At 46.7% G+C, this 22590-nt stretch overlaps 1 long non-coding RNA gene across 1 annotated transcript in view; it reads left to right on the forward strand.

Moving 5' to 3' along the window:
* The first annotated feature begins 4607 nt into the window (after positions 1 to 4607).
* LOC112605183 overlaps positions 4608 to 22590 on the forward strand; it is a 44085-nt gene continuing 26102 nt past the window's right edge. Inside the window, exon 1 of the long non-coding RNA XR_003115370.1 lies at positions 4608 to 4776. This is a non-coding gene — a long non-coding RNA (uncharacterized LOC112605183). The remainder of the gene's footprint in view (positions 4777 to 22590) is intronic.

Raw genomic sequence — 22590 nt, forward strand, 5'->3', positions numbered from 1 at the left:
AGGAAGTGACTTCATTCAGTGGCAGCCCTGACCATACAGCATTTTCCAGAGCATTAATGAGAAAGGACAAAGGAGCTGAAGTTTAAGAAGAAAAACCCACAAAACCCAGGGTTTCTTTCAGGTGGCTGTTGTTTCTAAAAATCTGAATTTTTATAATGCTGGGTATGTAATTACAGTATTCTATAGATTTGGACTTGAATAAAGGCTGCAATGTCAACAGTCAGTCAACAAATATTCCCTGAGCCCCTCCTGTGTGCCGGGCACTGTCCTTGGTGCTGGAGATGCTAGGCAATGCCCGGTCCTGGTCTCAGGGTTTAACGCCGCCGAGGGTGGAGTGGCGAGCAGACACAGAACGGAGAGCCATGACAATTCTAGGTACAGGTGCATTCGGGGAGGATCACAAAAGGAGGCCACGTGACAGCGGGTGACCAGGAGGGGACCTTAGCCAATAGTTGGTCAGGAAACACCTCCCCTACGGGAGAGGCAGAGCAGCGGCTCACATGACGAGGTGGTGGCAGCAGATGCCCTGGGGGATTCAAGCCATGTCCAAAGAGTGGCCCAACAAAGGCCCTGGGCAGGGATGCTGTTGGGCTCCGAGCCTAGTGAGCAAGGGGAGACGCAGGTCCAAGGTGAGTGTGGGAAGGGGCGGGGCAGAGCACCATGGGGCAAAGCGTGGATTTCGCCCTGGCTGAGAAGTCTCTGATGGGTTTTAAGCAGGGTGCTGTGGGAGGAGACTGTAGATGGATGGGTGTGGAGGCAGTGAGATGGCTTAGGGGTTGCTGTGTTGCAGAAAAATCAGGAAGGCAAGAGACACCTTGGGGTAAAGCAGGAGAATCACAGGCAGCTTTTTTTTCCCCCCCTTTTAATTTCTGTTTCTCTTTTCTTTCTTTAATATCCCACCTCAGCTTGACTGGGACAGATGAGTGTTATGGTGAATTAAATTAGGGCCATGTGTTAATCAGGGACTAGCCAGGAGATAGAAACCACACTGATACTTTGAACAGGGAAAATGTAGTAAAAAGACTCATCAACAAGCGCAAAGCATCTGGCGTTATGGGTTGAACTGTGTCGCTGAGAAAGATGTGTTGAAGTCCTAACCCCTGGTACCTGTGAATGTGACCTTATTTGAAAACAGGATCTTTGCAGATGTAATCCAAGGCAGGCCTTGTCCAACAGGACCAGTGTCCTTGTAGGAAGAGGGGTATTTGGATGCAGACACACAGGGAGAAGATGGCCATGGAACAGCAGACGGAGAGAGTGGAGTGAAGCCACTGCAAGCCACCAGCGGAAGAGGCCAGGAGGGTCCCCGGAGTCTTAGAGGGAGCAGGGCACTTCTGACACCTTGACTTCGAACTTCTGTCCTCCAGAACTGTGACGAACACGTTCCTGCTATTTTTAAACCACTGTTTTTCAGCACTTTTGTTACAGCGGCCCCAGGACACTACTAATGGGTGAAATCTGATGACTGAGTACTACAAAGGGTAGAAGAGGACTCCAGGGGTCCCAGGAACAGCAGCTGAAGGAAGCTGCTGCTACCCTTAGGGTTGAGAGGGAGTCAACAATGAAGGAACTAAGACTTCCACCCGCTTGAGCTGAGCCCCAGACCTGTAGGAGAGGACGCAGCTGCTGCAGGAACACCAAAACCTGCTGCTGGTGGGGAGATTTGCCAGCGTAGGAGCCAGAGCAGTCTAGATGACCAGCCCAGATGGGGGCCTGAAAACGAGAGAGAGAGAGAGAGAGAGAGAGAGAGAGAGCAGGCCAGAGCCACTCCACAAAAGTGGCTTGTAGGGTGTAGGGTGTAGGGTGTGAAGTTTGCTGGAGAACGAGTGCCATCGCTGCTCCTGCACACCTATCCCACTGGCAGCTGTGCCACAGGAGGAAATGCCATGTTCTGGCAGCAGGAAGAGAAGCCCCTTCCTCTGCTGTCCTTGTGGCATCCCTCCAGAGCCCCCTGTGACAAAGCCTAACATTGCCCCAGCTGACAAAGGGGAGATGTTTACAGGGCCCAGCTCCGGTATTTCAAAGCAGAGCAAAGAAGGATGACTTTAGAACCGGGACATAATAACCTGATGACTGGCACAGGTGGTAGCAAGAAAGGGGTGGGGGAACTCGTGTGAGCAAACAAAGGCTTAGGCCTCCCCTGCAGTTGTTCTGTGACATTACAAAACTTCATTTAAAAAATTGTGATAGGGAAGACTCCTTGCCCTGATTAATCACATAAACTGGGTTTCCCTATTGTCACCTGTCTTCTTAATCCACATAGTGATCATCTTCCCGGCTGCACAGGTGAGTCAATAAAAGCATGGAGATGTTGAATAATAAGCTTAAAGTCATGCCATTAATCAGTGGTGTCCATCTGCCTCCCAGGCCTGTGTCTTTTCTATTCATCTTGCTGTCTCTCTCATGGGGAACTGGAATGCCTGGAGGATTCTGCTCCTGAGAGCTCAGTGCTGGCTCTCACTTTGTCCTTCTTTGATGACTTGGCCCCTGTGCTGGCTGTGTGGGTCCTAGCCACAGGAGACACTGACCTCTACACCCCCAGGCCCAGGGTATACACCGGCTTGAGCACAGGCCCCCGGACCATGAATGCCCTGCCCAGCTCAGGTATAGGAACAGCACACTGGAGCCCGGGCACACAAGGCAGGCAAAAGCTCAAAAGCAGATCTCACCTCTGGGAGGGTGCAGTCAGGTTTTCAATGGATTCTGTTGATTACCACTTACAAGGATTTCTACCCCTTAAACATGGAAGGATTTCTCCTTTGATGGGAAGTGAGCTGGAGGCATTCCTGAGCACCCCTTCCTGCAGAACCCCTCCTCCTTTGGCTTCCTGATAGCAGGCTAAGGAAGTATCTGGCAGATGCATAGTCAAGCTTGCCCAATGTGGACAGGATTCAGCCAAGTGCCAGCTTGGATCAAGTGTCCCGTGCCCTGGGCAGGAATAAATAGGATCTTCTTAGAGGAACCAGAACTCTCTGGCAAAAGCCCATGAGTGTTGTAGGTCAGCTCCAGTATTTGAGGTTACAATCATGCATCCTCTGGGGAACTTACTTCTCTTGTCAGCACTAGGGCGAAAGGGGGTTGGGTTTCTCTGGGGGAGCTTTAAGGATCCTTTCAGATTCTGTATTCATCAGTTCCTGTGTTTATCAATATCTACTGAACCTAATGAATGCTGGGTATTGTAGTAAGGTCTTTCATGAGTTATTTTATTTATTTATTTATTTATTTTTCAAGACAACGTCTCACTTTGCTGCCCAGGCTGGAGTGCAGTGGTGTGATCTTGGCTCACTGCAACCTCCACTTTGTGGGTTCAAGTATTCTCCTGCCTCAACCTCCTGAGTAGCTGGGATTACAGGTGCCCACCACCACGTCTGGCTAATTGTTGTATTTTTAGTAGAGACAGGGTTTCATTATGTTGGCCAGGCTGGTCTCAAACTCCTGACCTCAGGTGATCTGCCCGCCTCAGCCTCCCAAAGTGCTGCGATTACAGGCGTGAGCTGCCGTGCCCAGCTTTTCATGAGTTATTTAATCTTCACAACAATTCTGTGAAGTCACCACTCTTGTCCCCATTTTACAGATAAAGAAACTGAGGCTGTGGGAGGTTAAATAACCGTGAGGCACTAGCATGGGGAGACTTGGTTCTAGCAGTTTCTGGCAGTTGGCCTTTGATGCCCATTTCCTACAGGAAAGGCCCTTCTCTTACAGGCGCCCTGCCCTTGGAGGTTTGGCCTGTTCATTAGGGTGCCTGCATGCGTAGGTATCCTCCTGGCCTTATTCCCAAAAGGGCTTGAGATAGTGTGCCCAAACACAAATGGGAGGAAGACTGCATACATTGACAGATCAGGGCCAAGAAAAATACAGGTAAAGTGAAAGACAAGGTCTGCAGGAATGTTAATATGTGCATATTCCGTTACAGTCAGGGCAGAGATTCCTTATCAGTTACAATCAGGGCAGAGATTCCTCAGAGCGAAAGTAGAAAAACTGATTAGTTAATGTGTTTTCTACTTTACTGGTACACATCAGGTAAAATAAACCAACTAGTCTTATATGTACCCACGTTCATAGATCTCAAACAAAACAAAACAAAACAAAAAAGGAGGTTGAGTGGAAAGGTGGCTGAAAGGAAAGCCCAGAGAAGTGAAGTAACAGCTTGAGGTTGTAGCCATCCCTGCATTCCTTCAGGCTGCAGAGCTCCAGCGGCAGACCCAGGATTCAAATCCAAGTGTTTCTGGCTCTGGAGCTGGGCTCGAATTTAGGGCATTACTTTTTTCTTCCATTTCAAACTGGACACAGATTTGGCCCTCAAGTATAGGAGATAAAGCAGGTGCATAAATGGCTCATTGTGTTCTGTCTTTCTAAGGGCACAGGAGGTTGAGGCAGGCTGCAGGCAGGGCTTCAGAGCTGTGCAGGCAGGGGGCATGGGTGGGCGTGGCTGCGTCTTGTAGGCTGAGCCACTGGCTGTGTCCCTGAGCTGAGCTGAGTGAGTACTCTAGGCATTCCCAGCAGAGGGTAACAGCATGAGCAAAGGCCTGGAGGCTAAAAATAGCTTGCGGGCAGGGGAGCTACCAGCAGTTCAGTGCTTCCGGAGTTTAAAGAGCCTGGCGAGAATCATGTCAGATGAGGCCAGTCCATGATGAGGAGGGTGGATTTTATCTTTAGAGACCCCATAGAGTGAGGATATAATTACTCTGTAACAAGCATAAACTGTGACGGTCTGGGATGCCCTTGTCATAGGCAGCCCCTGGAGAGTCCCTTGTCATAGCCAGACCCTGGAGAGTCGTAAGTAGGATGTGACATAACCAGATTTGTGCTTTAGGAAGGTTGCTGGCTGCAGAGCTGGTTGGATGCATTTTTATTTGAAAAGGTAAAACATACTCAACATAAAGAATTTGGACAGTAGGAGGAGTATGGGAAGAGTATACAGCGGCAAGCAATGTCCCTCCTCATCCTTATCCCCAAATCCCCCTTCTCAGAAGCAGCAATCACTGTCACCATTTTCAGTGGTTTTTTTTTTTTGTTGTTGTTGTTGTTGTTTGTTTGTTTGTTTAGATAGAGTCTTGCTCTGTTGTCTAGGCTGGAGTACATTGGCATGATCTCAGCTCACTGCAACCTCCACCTCCTGGGTTCAAGTGAGTCTCCTGCCTCAGCCTCCCAGGTAGCTGGGATTACAGGCATGCACCACCATGTCCAGCTAATTTTAGCATTTTTAGTAGAGACAGAATTTTGCCATGTTGGCCAGGCTGGTCTTGAACTCCTGATTTCAGGTGATCCACCTGCCTCGGCCTCCCAAAATGCTGGGATTACAGGCATGAGCCACTGCGCCCGGCCAACCCAGTGTTTTATTCTAGAGATAATCTGAATGTGTGTGTGTGTATGTATATATACACATTCCCTTTAATGCAGGTGCCATGCATTAGGTACACTATTCTATACCTAGCTTTTTATTTATAGGCCTTGTAAGTCATTCCACATTGATGCATAGAGCTGCCACAATCTTTTCATTGCCTGTCAAATGTTCCATGGATCTAGAAGACTGTATTCAACTTCTTTCCCATAGATGGACATTGCGGTTGTTTGTAGTTTCTTGCATTACAATCAATGGTGCAATTCATATGCTCATATCTAGGGATGAGTACTTGGAGTGAGTTCCCTGAAGTGGGGTTGCTGAGTCAAAGTGTATATATACATTTGTAATTTTGATAAATACTGTCAAGCCGTCTTCCTTAGGAGGGGAGTTCATTCTATGCTCCCATTCTTGTGCTGAGGATATTAGTTGTGGCAGAAATGCTTTGAGTCCTGGATGATGGGGCCAGGTGGATTATTGGATTGGAGGTAGGGAGAGTGAACAGTGATTACTACAAGAGTCTGGAAGAGAGATGGTGAAGGTCTTGCCTAAGGCAGTCATGGTGGTAGGTAGCCAGGAGGCAAGGATTTGGAGAGCTATATCAGAAAGGAAGGTTGCATTGAGGTATGGGATGGGGCTGGTGGGGAGCTAGGTAGAGTAGTGCGAGTAGGGAGTGGCAGGGGCCGTTGGAGGAGAGCTAGGTGGAGACACCAGCAGTTGGGTGCATGGTCTGAAGCTAAGGAGAAGCTCTAGGCTGGAGAAGCTTGAGTGGAGGTAGGAGGTGTGGCCTTGAGCTCCAAGGGGCAGCCTGGTAGAGCAGCACTGAGGGAGAGGGCTGGCTGGGACTGAGCTGGGGCAAGCCAGGTGCCCAGGATGCAAACTGTAAGCAGGCCCTGCCCTACACACCCTGCAAACCAGGGCCTCCTGATATTTTGCTGCCTGGTTGCCTCTCTTGCCTCACCCTTGTCCCAGCTCTGAAGGAGGCAGCCTTGGGATCAGCCATGGATTAAAGGAGCTGGCTGAGGGCAGAGGCTCAAAGGGAAGGAACAAAGAGGTAAAAGAATGTGTGGAGGAGAAGGTGTCCTGGAGGGCCAGGGTGTGCACTCCCATGTTCATGGGAGAGAGGCAGGGAAGGACTAGAAAGTGTCCTCCATTAGATGTACCTATTAGGTGTCACTGACACCCTTAGTGAAGCTGTTTTAATAAAGCAACAGAGGCTTGGATAGTCTCTGACTCTATGAAACAATAATAGAAAGTCAGGGTGTTTACTCATTGGTCGTATCCTAGCAACAGCGTGTTCTCAGCAAGGGTAAGTGTTCTAGAACGCGAGACCAAATTATATGAGAACATAACGTTCTAGAATGTCTGCATGCATTTGCCAGCCGATTTGTTACTCAGAGGTACTCATGCATGGTTGAAAATTACCCCCTTTTCCTCTAAATTTGAAGGTAGTTGATGACAAGTATTTATTATGTTAACAGAACTTAAATGCTTGGCCAGGGTCACTTCCCCGAATTCAAAGTTAGCATGAGGGGGAAGAGGATTAAAAGCAGCATCCCCGCAGGGAAATGAGCTGTGAGTTGTACTCTGCCACCTTTTAAATCAAACATCGCTGACTGTTCTTCAGAATCACTGTGGGATTATTTGTTCTCCAGAGAATATGTGAACAATGCATTCCTTTCCCCCATCTTTGGATCCTGCCAGTGAGTGGTGGCTGACTGGAGCAGCTTTTATTGATGCACAGAAAATTGGGGGACGTCTTATTAGGCTTCTTCCTCCAATGCTGCCGTTCCCATTTGGGATCCTTCTGGGAACCCTGCACACTCATGGGGAGCCCTTGGCACTCCATGCATGGCATTTGTTCTGTTCCACCATCCCCTCCAATAGCTGGGCGTGATCTGGTCTCTGAGTGAGGTTGGGCGGGTTCCCTCAGTGGTGCTGTCTTGAACCCCAGAGCCCTTTGGACCCATCCTTCTGTCCAAGTCCTAGCCAGCCCCCTTGGCCCAGCCAAAAGGCTCCCCTGAAGCAGCCCCCAAGCATGAGCTTGTCCGGACTGCCCTGAGGCCCCCCTGCCGCCAGCTTCCTCACAGGACACCTTGCTCAGTCTTTAGTCCCATTTCTGCCCAGCCCAAGGCCTGATACCCAGTGGCTTCCTGAGGACACGTGAGTGTCTGATCCCAGGCTGCTGGCCTGGGCCCCACGTGTCCTCACCACCGGTCAGCTGTGAGAGGGCAAGATTTGTTTTGGGGAGCGAGTAAACTGGATGGAGGAATAAAGAAGGGCAAGAGAGGGGCACTAGAGGGGCTCGCCTGCATTCAGGGGGCTCTCAGAGGAGCCCTGGCAGCCTGGGTGTGGGCTTAGGAAGTAACTCAAGGTTGGAGCGGCAGTGGCGGAGCCAGTGGAGTGCCCCTGCCAGGGCCTTGTTGTTCAGGTGCGGAAGAGAGCCTGTGGATGCCTCCAGTTCCGCAAGAGCCTTCCCTGGCTGGCACCTGGGCTGACCCAGCAGATCCTCCTGTGGGTGCAGGAGGGTCTTCAGTCCTGATGTGAAGCATCACAGGAGCTGCACTCCGGGACCTGAGACCAGGCCGGTTCGGTCTGATGACTCAGTCAACGTTCAGGGCCTACAACCACTGACCTCCCACCAAGACACACACAAGGAACTCGCGCTCTGACCCTGGGGTACAGCTCACCCTTCCACGTGTGCAGGCCGGGGCTTCCAGAGGCTTCCCAGTGTGGCTGCCCGAGGTCACATCTCCAGCAGGGGCAGCCCTGGGAAGGCAACACAGGCCTCTGACTCCAAGCGAGCTCCTTCATTCCAGGCGGCTTCAGGACAGCTCCTGGGGGTGCTCGGAGGCTTGTTCTGCTCTTCCGTCTACATGAATAAGATTCTGGAGAATCAAAGACAAGAGATCTGCAATTAAATTCTATTTTAAACAAGAAATGAAGACTCTGCTTAAAATAAGTTCTGTGGAGATATTTGAAATGTAAAGTTAATGAAGGTACTGGGTATTTACTGAGAGCCAGATATTGTCGTAAGCTTGTTACAAGGTCCCGTATCCTCAGTCCTTAAAACAACTCCACGACATTGGCTCTGGAGAGGAAGCCAGATGGCTGCTGGCTTTTTCCTTACAGAGAAACACCTCCAGACACCTGGTTTGTGGCTCAGGATGCCAGCAAATGGTGCTCCTTTTGCACATCGGTAACTATTTCCATGTGGAATACTTCTGGAAACTGGAGATCATCAACAGGTTCTGCAAACAAAGCCCAGAGAACATTTCTGACCCTGCGCAGCGTGTTTTCCTCCCACTGCATTAGCCTGAGAACAGTCTCCTGTGTTCCTGTTGGAGGCTCGAGAGAGAACTAAGTTAGATATAACCATGGTAACTAACATGCAATTAACTACAATCACTGCTAATCGCTGGGTTAGAATTTCCTCCTTAGAGTCTTAGAAGTGTACTGTGAGAAGCATATGCCCTACCATGCAGGGGCTGTTCCTGGGGCTTTGGGACTGTGGCAACAGTGGCAGGTAGTGTGGGGTGACCCCAGTCTCCATTCGAGAGCCCTGGGTTCAAGGCCCAGCCTCCCACCTGGCGTGTGTGATCTTGGGCAAGTCACTTCCCTCCTGATCCCTCGGAGTTCCCATATGAGAGGAGAATGATACTTCACGGCTGCCTTGACTTCTTATAAGAATACAAAGAGTTAAAGCTTATGAAACATATATTGTAAGCAATATGTCAATGTCAGGGTTCCCTGCCTTACTCTTAGGTCCCAGGAAGTGAATTGTGGGTGGTAGAAGCTGGATGATACATCTTTTGGGTTTTTTTTTTCAAGCTTTTTTATGATGGTGTATTAGTCTGTTCTCACATTGCTATAAAGGACTACCTGAGACTGGGTAATTTATAAATAAAAGAGGTTTAATTGGCTAATGGTTCCATGGACTGTACAGGGAGCATTGCTGGGGAGGCCTCAGGAAATTTTAAATCATGGCAGGAGGCAAAGGGGAAGTAGGCACCTCCTATAAGGCTGCAGCAGGAGGAAGAGGGACAGGGAGAGGTGCTACACACTTTTAAACAGCCAGATCTCATGAGAACTCACTCACTATCATGACAACAGCAAAGGAAAGTCCATCCTCATGAACCAGTTACTTCCCACCAGGCCCCTTCTCCAACATTGGGGATTACAATTTGACGGGAGATTTGGGCTGACACACAGACCCAAACAATATTCTGTTCCTGGCCACTCCCAAATCTCATGTCCTTTTCCGATTTCAAACACAATCATGTCTTCCCAACAGTCCCCCAAAGTCTTTTTTTTTTTTGAAACTGAGTCTTGCTGTCTCACTCAGGCTCTCAGGCTGAAGTACAGTGGCCTGATCTTGGCTCACTGCAACCTCCACCTCCTGGGTTCAAGCAATTCTCCTGCCTCAGACTCCCAAGTAGCTGGGACTACAGGCACGTGCCACCACGTCAGGCTAATTTTTGCATTTTTAGTGGAGACATGGTTTCACCATGTTGGCCAGGCTGGTCTCAAACTCCTGACTTCAAGCGATCTACCCGACTCAGCCTCCCAAAATGCTGGGATTACAGACGTGAGCCAACATGCCTGGCCCCAAATTCTTAACTCATTCCAGCATTAACTCAGAAGTCCAAAGTCCAAACTCTCATCTGAGACAAAGCTAGTCCCTTCTGCCTATGAGCTTATAAAATAAAAAACAAGTTAGTTACTTCCAAAATACAATGAGGGTATAGGAATTGGGTAAATACTTGCTTTCCAAAGGGGAGAAATTGACCCAAATAAAGGGGCTACAGGCCCCATGCAAGTCTGAAGCCCAGCAGGGCAGTTGTTAAATATTAAAGCTCCAAAATAATCTCCTTTGATTCCATGTCTCACATGCAGGCCACATTGATGCAAAGGGTGGGCTTCCAAGGCCTTGGGCAGCTCCACCTCTGTGGCTCTGCACAGCTCAAATTCCATGGCTGCTCTCAATGGCTGGCATTCAGTGCCAGCAGCTTTTCCAGGTGCATGGTGCAAGCTACCATTTTGGGGTCTGAAGGATGGTGGCCCTCTTCTCACAGCTCCACTAGGCAGTGCCCCATTGGGGACTCTGTGGGGGCTCCAACCCCACATTTTCCTTCCACACTGTCCTAGTAGAGGTTCTCCATGAGGGCTCCATCCCTACACCAGACTTCTGCCTGGACACTCAGGCACTTCCATACATCCTCTGAAATCTAGGTGGAGGTTCCCAAGTCTCAACTCTTGCCTTCTGCATACCTGCAGGCTTAACATCACATGGAAGCTGCCAAGGCTTATGGCTAGCATCCTCTGGAGTGATGCCTGACACATATCTGGGCCCCTTTTAGCCATGGTTAGAGCTGGAGTGGCTGAGACACAGGGTGCCATGTCCCAAGGTTGTGCAGGACAGTGAGGCCTTGGTCCTGGCCCATGAAACCATTCTTTTCTCCTAGGCCTCCAGGCCTGTGATGGGATAGGCTGCCATGAGAGTCTTTGAAATGCCTTTGAGACATTTTCCCCATTGTGTTGGCCTTTAACATTCAGCTCCTCTTTACTTCTACAAATTTCTACAGCCAGCTTGAATTTCTCGCAGAAGATGACTTTCTTTTCTACCACATGGTCAGGCTGAAAAGTTTTCGAACTTTTATCCTCTGTTTTCCTTCCAAATGTAGGTTCCAATTTCAGATCATCTTTTGCTCACACATATGAGCATATGCTGTTAGAAGCAGCCAGGCCACATCTTGAATGCTTTGCTGATTAGAAATTTCTTCTTCCAGATATCCTAAATCATCTCTCTCAAGTTCAAGGTTCCACAGATCTCTAGAGCAGGGGCCACAATGCCTCCCAACCTCTTTGTTAATGTATAACAAAAGTGACCTTTGCTCCAATTCCCAGTAAGTTCCTCATCTCTATCTGAGACCACCTCAGCCTGAACTTTATTGTCCATATCACTATCAGCATTTTGGTCACAACAATTTAACAAGTCTCTAGGAAGTTCCAAACTTTCCCTCATTTTCCTGTTTTATTCTGAGCCCTCCAAACTGTTACAACCTCTGCTTGTTACCCAGTTCCAAAGTTGCTTCCTTTTCAGGTATCTTTATAGCAATGCCCCACCTCCTGGTATCAATTTTCTATATTAGTCTGTTCTTGCATTGCTATAAAGAACTACCTGAGACTGGGTAATTTATAAAGAAAAGAGGTTTAATAGGCTCCCAGTTCCACAGGCTGTACAGACAACATGGCTGGTGAGGCCTCGGGAAACTTATGGGAGAAGGCAAACAGGAAGCAGGCACATCCTACCTGGCTGGAGCAGGAAGAAGAAGGATGCGGGGAGGTGCTACACACTTTAAAACAAGCAGATCTCATAAGAACTCACTCACTATCATGAGAATAGCAAGGGGGAAATCCACTTCCATGATACAATCACCTCCCACCAGGCTCCTCCTCCAACACAGGGGATTACAAATTGACATGAAATTTGGGCAGGCATACAGACCCAAAACATATCAGATGGTAACTTTCAAACATAAATGAAAGTAGACAGAATAGAATAAGGGTATTCTATGTTCCCATCACCAATGACAACACTAACATCTGGCCAATCTTGTTTCATCCATTCCTTTTCAAAATTCACTTTCATTGAGAAATAATTTATCAGGGGTGTGAATAGCTGGGGTCAACAATGTGGGAGGTAAAGGAATTTATCAAGACAGTTGTAGGTAAAGGAAGGCAGATTTATTAAAGGGAAAGTACATTGCAAGAAAGCAATGGGGAGCACAGCAGAGAAAGGGCCATCTCCAAAGAGGCAGGGACTGATGGGAAGTTTTATAGGGGTTGTACTGCTGGGGCTATATGCGGAGCAAGGTAGTTGTGCTAGTGGATTGTTTGTGTTTAGTCGTCTCTCAGAGCAATTGTTCTCCCCAACCTGGGACCTTCCCCAACCTGGGACCCCTTCTTCATTGTTGCTTACTTATGAGGACTCCACTTTATATACAAATAATACACCTAAATGTAACTTTTGATGAATTTAGGCAAATTTAGATGCTCTTAAAGAAAAATTATTCTGACACTTGTTAAAACAGTGAGGAAGACTTTATTCAAGACCAATGCAATAGGGATCAACTCTGTCAGCAGGTGAGAGATCGAGCTCATCTCCTAATACAACAAGGAAAGGGGAATTTTATAGCCAAGGAACAGGGTGTGGGCAAGAAGTGGATGGAAAATGACTAAGAGGAGACATCAGCATAAGGTGATTCTTGCTAAAGGTAGGTCAGGGGACTTGATGTCAAAGGTGGGGAATGAAGAACTTGATTGGACATCAAGGGTGGTCACATGTGAAGGGTGGGGGGGATTCTTGCTAAACTGACTAAGCAGGAATCCTGCTAAGACTGCACAGAGCTATGCAGGCCAAAAACACGAGGAGAGAAGAGGGCTCAGAAGAGGCTGAAAGTAATTTGGTCGAGAGGTGAGTCTGTCTACACTCATGTAATCACCACCACAATCAGATATTTACCATTTTCATCATTTCCAAATGGTCCATCATGCTCCTTCCTGCCAACTCTGTGGTTGCAGGACTGGCCAGACCAGACCAGGGAATGAACACATCGTCTCAGGGTGCTTGGGAGATGAGGCGTGCTCCTCTCTGGATTTCTCCTGCACTCTGAGGCTTTGATTACAGGCGGCGTGGGATCTGGTTCTCAGTGGGGACAAACAGAAAGAGGCTTTTTTCCTTTCTTTTCTTTTCTTTCTTTTTTCTCTCCTTTTCTTTTTTTTTTTTTTTTTTTTTTTGAGATAGAGTCTTGCTCTGTTGCCCAGGCTGGAATGTAGTTGTGTGATCTTGGCTCACTGCAACCTCCACCTCCCCGGTTCAAGCGATTCTCCTCCCTCAGCCTCTCGAGTAGCTAGGATTACAGGCACCCACCACCACTCCTGGCTAATTTTTATATTTTTAGTAGAGACGGGGTTTCGCCATGTTGGCCAGGCTTGTCTCGAACTCCTGACCTCAGGTGATCTGCCTACCTCAGCCTCCCAAAGTGCTGGGATTACAGGTGTGAGCCATTGCCCCTGGCCACTCAATAACCTTTATTTCCCATGAGATTCCCCCCACATATTTACCTTATCACAATTTCTTGCCCCTAGAAACCCAAATGCCTTGTCCTTCTCTTGCCACTTCTCTACAAATTATTACCTTTTGTATTGTGAAAGGAAAAAAATCTCAGGATCCCCAAATCACTAAGCCAAAAGATAAGTCAAGCTGGGAACTATGTCAGGCAAACCTGCCTCCCATTTTATTCCTAAATAAGATAGCTACAAAGATCAGAAACCTACATGCCTCCCTCACAGTTTACTCACAAGGGAATTCCTTGTAGGGCTCAAGATCTTTACCCTAAAACAGTCCTGTTGAATTTCACCCTGGCAATGTAAACTGTTAGCTGGTCTTCGCAGGTGTGGGACAGAAAGTTATCCCTCTGCTTACCTGAGACAAATGCCTATCTGTTGCTTCCTCTGCCCTATTGTTTAACTGCAGATTCCCTGAGCCAGAGTAAATTGTGTATTCAGTGAAAGGCTAATCAAGTACTCAAAATAATGCAACTGGCTGAGCGTGGTGGCTCACACCTGTAATCCTAGCACTTTGGGAGGCTGAGGTGGGTGGATCACTTGAGTCCAGAAGTTTGAGACCAGCCTGAGTGACATGGCAAAACCCTGTCTCTACTAAAAATACAAAAAATTAGCCTGGCATGGTGGCATGCGCCTGTAGTCTTGGCTACTTAGGAGGCTGAGGTGGGAGGATCCCTTGAGCCTGGGAGATCAAGGCTGCAGTGAGCCATGATCACACCACTGCACTCCAGCCTGGGTGACAGAGCGAGACTCTGTCTCAAAAACAAAACAAAACAACAACAAAAAACAATGCAACCTTTATCTCTTGTCTGCTTTGAGTTGTCCTGCCTTTCCGGGCCAAACAAATGTATATCTTACACATATTGATTGATGTCTCATGTCTCCCTAAAATGTATTAAAGCAAGCTGGGCTGGGCATGGTGGCTCATGCCTGTAACCCCAGCACTTTGGGAGGCCGAGGCTGGTGGATCTCTTGAGGTCAGGAGTTCAAGACCAGCCTGGCCAACATGGCGAAACCCCATCTCTACTAAAAATACAAAAAACTTAGCTGGGTGTGGTGGTGCACACCTGTAGTCCCAGCTACTCAAGAGGCTGAGGCATGAGAATTGCTTGAACCCGGGAGGCGGAGGTTGCAGTAAGCCGAGATTGTGCCACTGCACTCCAGCCTGGGTGATAGAGCAAGGCTCCGTCTCCAAAAAAAAAAAAAAAAGCAAGCTGTGCCCCTACCGTCTTGGGCACCCTTCCTCTCCAGAACTCTTCATGTCTTGAAGACCTCCTGAGGCTGTGTCAGGGCTCATCCTTAACCTTGGCAAAATAAACTTTCTAAATTGATTGAGATCTGTCTTGGATCCTTTTGGGTGCACAGTTACAGTGGCATATAAGCCCTCAGGTCTACCTCTCTCTGGATCCTCATTTCTTTTCTATGAAGGCTTCCATGTGCACGTAAAAATGAAAATAACATCGAGTAAAATCTATATGCCTTTCCCCCTGTTAATCTGTCTTTTTTCCGCTTAATTCACAGACCCTTGCTACAAAATGTAAGAGAGGAAAGGGTTTTTCCTTCCCTTAGAGCAGTAGGGATATTCACATTGTTGTGCAACTATCACCACCCTTCCTCTCCAGAACTCTTGCGTTATCCCAAACTGAAACTCTATGTCCATTAAACAATAACTCACCACTCCTCCTTCCCTCCAGCCCCTGGCAATTACCCTTCTATCATCTGTCCTTATGAATCTGACTGCCTTAGGTACCTCATACAAGTGGAATCATTCAGTACTTACTCTCTTGTGACTGGCTCTCTTCACTTGGCATGTTTTCAAGGTTCATTCATGTTGACGCATGCAGCAGGATTTCTTTCTTTTTAACACTGTGTGATTTTGTGATATTATATACATATATATTTGGTTTATGTCCATAGTTCCTGGCACTGAGCTCCTAAAACCCTTGCAATTTCCTGACTGATGGGGTGATAGAAGCATCTTTTGTTAGGATATTTGGTCTTAGTCCCTGGTTCCTGACATAAGAGCTTCTAAGGCCCTTGGATCACCAGACAAGTGTCTTTCTGTAGGGTAATGAGATAATTGGTGGATGGGTACCCCTCCCTAGATACCCTTAGGAGGAGGGCTGGTCTCCAGAAAAACCAAGGTATGACTAGAGGGTTGGAACTTTCAGCTTCAATCCCCAATCTCCAGAGAGGAGAGAGGGACTGGAAATTAATCAATCACCTAGGACCAATGATTTAATCAATTATACCTTCATAATGGAACCTCCATGAAAATCCTAAACAATGGGGTTCAGCGAACTTCTGAGTTGGTGAACACGTTGAGGTACTGGGAGGGGAGTCCACTCAGAGAGGGCATGGAAACTTCCCCCTTCCCTGATACCGTGCTCTGTGCATCTCTTCCGTTTAGCTGCTTTTGAGTCGTATCTTTTATGAGAAGGTGATAATAGTAGATATGTGCCTTCCTGAGTTCTATGACCTCTTCTAGCAGATTGTTGAACCAGAGGAGGGTGTTGTGAGGACCCCTGATTTAGAGCTTGTTGGTCATAAGTACAGGAGATCCATGCTTGGGACTGGTGTCTGAAGTGGGAGCAGTCTTGTGGGACTGAGCCCATAGCCTGTCTGATGCTAACTCCAGAAAATTGTGTCAGAATTGAATTGAGTCATTGAGTTAGAGTTAGAGAATTGGTGGTTGGTGTGGAAAAAACCCTATACATTTGGTATCATAGGTGTCGGGAAGAGAAACAGATCATGGCAATAGGCTGAATGATTTTTCATTGTGTGTATATATCACAACTTGCTTATCCATTCATTCACTGAAAACAGTACAATATTCCTTATTGTGAATAATGCTGCTATCACATGGGTGTACAAGTAGCTGTTCAAGTCCCTTCAGTTCTTTTGAGAATATATACCCAGAAGTGGACTTGCTGGGTAAAATGGTAATTTTATGTTTGATTTTTTGAGGAACTGTCATATTATTTTCCACATGGCTGTACCATTTTATATTTTCACCAGTTATGCACAAGGTATTCTAACGTCTCAACATCCTCACCAACACTTGCTATGTTCTGTTGTTGTTGTTGTTGTTTTCTATCATAGCCATCCTAGTGAGTGTGAAATTGTATTTCATTGTGGGTTTGATGTGTGTATCCCTAACGACTAAGGATGTTGAGCATTTTTTCATGTGCTTAGTGGCTACCTGTGTATTTTCCTTGGAGAAATGTCTATTCAAGTCCTTTGTCCTTTCTCTTTTTTAAGAAAATATTTTCTCATTCTTGCAAATAATTGTTGCTATTTCTTTCTTTATCTTATGTGTATTTACTACTATGCTCTTTAAAATTTTTGTCCTCCTCTTCCAATATTTCTGCTTCAGACACGAAATGATGCTTACCTGACTGTCTTTGTTTCATGGTAGTTGTCCTCAGGAATCTGATTGCATTGGCCTATGAGCTCAGAACTCCATAAGTGGGGTTTTGGTTACTCCATCTGGAAATGTGTTCTTGGGAAGGGTCAAAGGCCACGTCCATATCCATCCCTGCGTTTGATGGAAGGAGAGAAATGGAACCTAGGATGAAGAGCCCCAGAGCTCACACTCACTGGAATTTTGTCTCCTCACCTGGCAACAGGACTCTTCTGAGTTGCACCACCAATCCCCCAGGGAAAAGCGGTCTTGGGTGGAGCCAGTCTCCTCAGATCCCTGCGCTGTGGGTGTCTGTGGGCGAGTGGCTGGGTTTGAGTGCTCTGTCTTTACCTGTTTTTATCAAATCCTCTCCCCAGCAGGAATCATGGATTGCCCTGACATTATTTCAGACACTGGAAGCAGCCGCCTGTCCTGAAGGGCCAGGCAATGGCTCCACCAAGCCTTGAAGAACGGGGGCCAGAGTGGAACTTAGCAATGCCTTCTCGCATGACCTTTTTTTTTGTTTGTTTTTGAGACGGAGTTTCACTCTTGTTGCCCAGGCTGGAGTGCAATGGCGTGATCTCGGCTCACCACAACCTCGCCTCTTGTTCAAGTGGATGAGTAGCTGGGATAACAGGCATGTACCACCACGCCCGGCTAATTTTGTATTTTTAGTAGAGACGGGGTTTCTCCATGTTGGTCAGGCTGGTCTTGAACTCCCGACCTCAGGTGATCCACCCGCCTCGGCCTCCCAAAGTGCTGGGATTACAGGTGTGAGCCACTGCGCCCAGCCTCGCCTACCCTCTTATTGCCCCTCTGGCTGTCTTCCAGGCTGTAGCTCCCTATGCCACCACCTCGATGCCAGTCCCACTCGAACCAGTAAGAATCAAAGCATCTACCCCCACACTGGGCACGGACACTGAAAGCCAAACCACCCCTACTGTCTATATGCACATCACCTGATGTTACTCCTGTCTTCATCAGCACGACTTCATTTTCCCAGGAGTCTCCAGCCCAGGCAGATGGCTTGATAGTTCTTATAGGAACTTCTGGAAAGACTCATTTACTCTCTGATGGAAAACATCAACAAGTAGTCTTTGAATTCTTTGCCTCAAAATCCTCACCCTCCTCTGTCTACCATGTCCAGACTGACGGTTGTATCATGGCTGTTACCCAGTGCTGGTTAGATTTCCTCATTTGAAAGACCCCCTTAAATCAAACTTCCACTTCTCAATAAATTGTGGCCGTGCCTTCTCCTTCCCCTCTGAGACACACCAAACTTCGGGAGGTGGCCTCCCTTTCCATAAGGGGACACACTCAGACACACACCTGCTCTGTTTTCTCAACAGGTTGTGCTGGTGATCCTGGGGGCAGCTGTTGACACCAGCCATCACTTCTGATAACTGTAGGCTAGATTTCAAAAATCTCATTGTTCTTGTCATTTGTTCCTCTGGTCTGTTTTTCTTGCTCTGTAATTTCTCCAGGTGGATTCTAGGGAAGGAGGCATTAGGGCAGCAACCGTTTCCATCTCAACTCGACCTGCCTTCCAGTGGAACTCACATTGTTACCTTGTAGATGGTCCAGGATAGCGTGCCAATTTCTGAGTTTGTTTAATCAACCCCCCACCTTCATTTTGTATTTTCCTGTGATTGACCCTGAAATCCGACTAATCTTGATGGGCATTTCAGTTTCAATCAGGAAGGAAATTTGTTAATCATGTGACTGAAACACAGTGGTGATCTAATAATGGAGTAATAATGTCAGCTTAATTATCCCTGCTCCTTGTGACTATTTTTAAAATATAAAGTCTGGAGGCAGTGAATAATTACATACCAGTAGATGTTTCAGTGGTTTGAAAATGTCTTATTTTCGAATTCCAGGTATCTGGTTAGTGCAATGGGCATTTTAATTCATATGCAATAAAAAGCCAAGTATTTACAAAAATTAAATATGGTATTGAAGTCCTGGCTGTTTCAGCTGCAATTACGGACTATGATAGTGCTGGCAATATCCCTCCCACCAGGCTCCTGTGTTAACTCAGTTGCCTCTGACATAGTTGGAAAGACAATGAAGGGATGAAGGGAAAGGAGCACACTCAGGATTTGAAGCCAGATAGACCCAGTTCAAGTCCTGGCTGTGCCACTTACTGGGTTGGATGTAGATCAGAGTTGGTGACTTTTCTGATCCTTGGTTCCCTTAGATATAAATAAAAATATTTTTATCTCATAGGATTCTCAGAATGGTGTTGCTGTTATTGTTTGTTTGATGGAAGCAGATACCATCTTAGGTTTTCAAAGTTACCATATCACACTCGACACCACCAAGGACTTGGATGCCTTTCCTCACCCAGCATATCCTGTAATCTACAAAGCTGAACAGATCCTTCAAAATTGGAGGAAGGGCATGTATTCATTAAAAAGTGACCATGATGCGGAAAGACTGGTGGAATCTGAATATGGATAAGCCCAGCTTCTGCAGAAATTCCCAAAAAGAGAGGAGAGGTCCCTTGCCTGGGCAACTAAGGATACAGGCTAACTGTGACCTGAACGTTAACACAGGGGAGAGCCAAGTGTGTCAGGCCACCGGAGAAGCTTGGCAGAAAAGTTTAGAACTGCAGGTGTGTGTATTGGGGAGGTGGGGTGGGGGCATTGCCCAAGGGCGGAACCCTGACTTAGGGGCTCCACCGGCAGGCCTGCCCTATGGTGGAGGTGGGGAGGGGGTTGGGCTGCTGTTTCCCCAACACTGCTTCTTCTCACTCTCCCCACCCCCATTGTCACTATTTTTTTTGTGTCATGCTTTCTGGGCTTGCAGGGGTCTGGATACAGTCTCCGGAGTGGGAGTGTACAAGATGGTTCACTGGGGACAAATATTATAACTTCCAGTTGTCTCTATCTCTCATCTTGTCCTAGCAGCCTATTTTTGGCTTATTTGTTAAGAGTATAATAATGGGTCATATAATCATGTTCAATACTTCGAACGTTTATAAAAGATGAATGTGCACTTACTGAGGATGCACGCTTTATTTTGCCGATGGGCTGCACATAAAAACAGTCGGGAGATCACTCTCTAGACTGTCTGATCCGTGTGGTCATTCTATTTTGAGTTGCAAATTAATTGTCTGAAATCCTTTCTTATGCTCCCAATCAGCTTCTTGGGAGCTTGAGTGTTAGCAGTTGGACTCCCCGATCAGAGAAGTGGATCAGAAAGGTGATCAGAAAGGTGGAGCTTCTGGGTGTGGGAAGCTGAGAACCAGCCTCTTAACTTTCACACCTTCCCTCCAACAGATGCGTAGCTCTGCAGGCCAACCTGACTCCCTGAGTGATGTTTCTGACATCCGGCTCCTTTATTTCAGTTCTCTGCGGCTAGTTCTGACAGAACTTAGACCTAACTTAGCCATTTCTCCATTGATCCTTTATTATAAAGAGAAAGAAATTTCATTCTTGAAAATGCATTCTCACCTCTCACTCCCTTGTAAGCCTTAACTTCTCTGAGCCTTGCCTTCTGAATCTTTCAAGTGATGCAACAATAGATGTCTTGTTTGCCTCACAGGGTTGTTGTAAAGAATAGGCCAGGTGTGGTGGCTCATGCCTGTGATCCCAGCACTTTGGGAGGCCAAGGCGGGTGATCACCTGAGGTCAGGAGTTCGAGACCAGCCTGGCCAACATGGGGTAACCTTGGCACTACTAAAAATACAAAAAATTAGCTGGGTATGGTGGTGCACACCTATAATCCCAGCTACTCAGGAGGCTGAGGCAGGAGAATCACTTGAACCCAGGAGGCAGAGGTGGCAGTGATCCGAGGTAGTGCCATTGCACTCTAGCCTAGGTGATAAGAGCAAAACTCTGTTTCAAAAAGAAAAAAAAAATCATACTGAAACTACAAAACACCAAAGATAAGAAGACATTAAAAGTGGTGAGAGAAGACAGATTACTTTCTAAAGAATGACAATTTATATGAACAGATTTGTCCCCCTCCTCTTCCTTCATCTCTTCCTCCTCCTCATTCTCCTCCCCAACACCTCCTCCCTCTCTTTCTTCTTCCTTTTGTAGATGGCGGAAGAGCCTATTCTATTTAGAATTCACCAGTTCGCCTCTGTTCAAGTAGTCCCCAGTTTTGTTTTGTTTTGGTTTTGAGACAGAGTTTCACTCTGTCACACAGGCTGGAGTGCAATGGCACGATCTCGGTTCGCTGCAACCTCTGCCTCCCGGGTTCAAGCGATTCTTGTGCCTCAGCCTCCGGAGTAGCTGGGACTACATGCGTGTGCCACCATGCCTGGCTAATTTTTATATTTTTAGTAGAGACGGGGTTCATCATGTTAGCCAGGCTGACCTCGAACTCCTGACCTCAGGTGATCTGCCCGCCTCAGCCTCCCAAAGTGCTGGGATTACAGCTGGTATTACAGGCTGTGAGCCACCATGCCCGGCTGCCTGGCTAGTTTTTATATTTTTTTTTTTCAGTAGAGACAGGGTTTCACCATATTGGTCAGGCTGCTCTCGAACTCCTGGGCTCAAGCGTTCCTCCTGCCCCGGCCTCCCAAATGCTGGGACTACAGATGTGAGCTACTGCACCCAGCCACTCATGTTTCTTTAATGAACAAAAGTTGTTAATTTTAATGTTATCAAATGTATCCATCTTTCCCTTTATGATTTGTACTTCTTTGTATCTTCAGAACTTCTTAACCTGAAGTCATAAAGATAAAAACTACATTATCTTCTTAAAGTTTTACAGTTTTGCTTTTCCTAAACTGGTCTTTAACCTGTCTGGAATTGATTTTGGTAAATGGCATGAAGAAGAATCCCATTTTATTTTTTTTCTGTATGATTATTTTTATTTCAATATCATTCATAAAAAGTACATTTCCCCCACTAGTCCACACAAACTTTTTTGTCATAAATCAAGTTTCCGTGTATGTCTGTTTCTGGGCCTATATTTTGTTCCATTGGTTTATTGTTATATCCCTTCACAATGCCAAATTATCTTAATTACTGTAGCTTGTTACTGAGTACTGCTCCCTTGCAGGGCTAGTTCCCCGACCTGGTTCTTCTTCTGCAGTGTTTTGGCTATACGTGGCCAATTGCTCTTCCATGTCCATTTGCTTATCAGCTTGTCAGATTCACACACACATTGTTGGGGCTTTGAATAGTGTAGAATTGAATGTGTAGTTTGGTTTGGAAAGAATTAACATCTACGTAACTTAGAATATTTTGAATCAAGGAACATGATCTATCTTGCCACTTAGGTCTTGTTTCATGATTTTCAGTAAAAATTGAGTCATTTTATCTACCTTGGGGTTGCATACTTTTAAATATGTATCTATCACTGCGCATATATTTATGATGCTATAAATGATATTTTCAATATTTTTAAATTGACTGCTGCTGGAGTATTACAGCACATTTTACTTTAAAAACGAAAGAGATGGAGTGTCACTGTGTTGCCCAGGCTGGTCTCAAACTCCTAGGCTCAAGTAATCCTCCTGCCTCAGCCTCCCAAAGTACTGGGATTATAGGTGTGAGTGACTACACCCGGCCCAGAACGTTTTACTTTTGTTCTGTTTTTCCTCCAAACTGTATTCTCAGGGAGAATCACCTAAGCCCAGGAAACCGAGACTGTGGTGAGATGTGATCATGCCACTGCACTCCAGCCCAGGTGAAGGCATGAAACCCTGTTTCAAAAAAAAAAAAAAAAAAAGAGACAAGAAGAGAATCTGTGAATC

This window comes from Theropithecus gelada, chromosome 13, assembly GCF_003255815.1.
Source record: "Theropithecus gelada isolate Dixy chromosome 13, Tgel_1.0, whole genome shotgun sequence".
In the NCBI taxonomy this organism is placed as follows: Eukaryota; Metazoa; Chordata; class Mammalia; order Primates; family Cercopithecidae; genus Theropithecus; species Theropithecus gelada.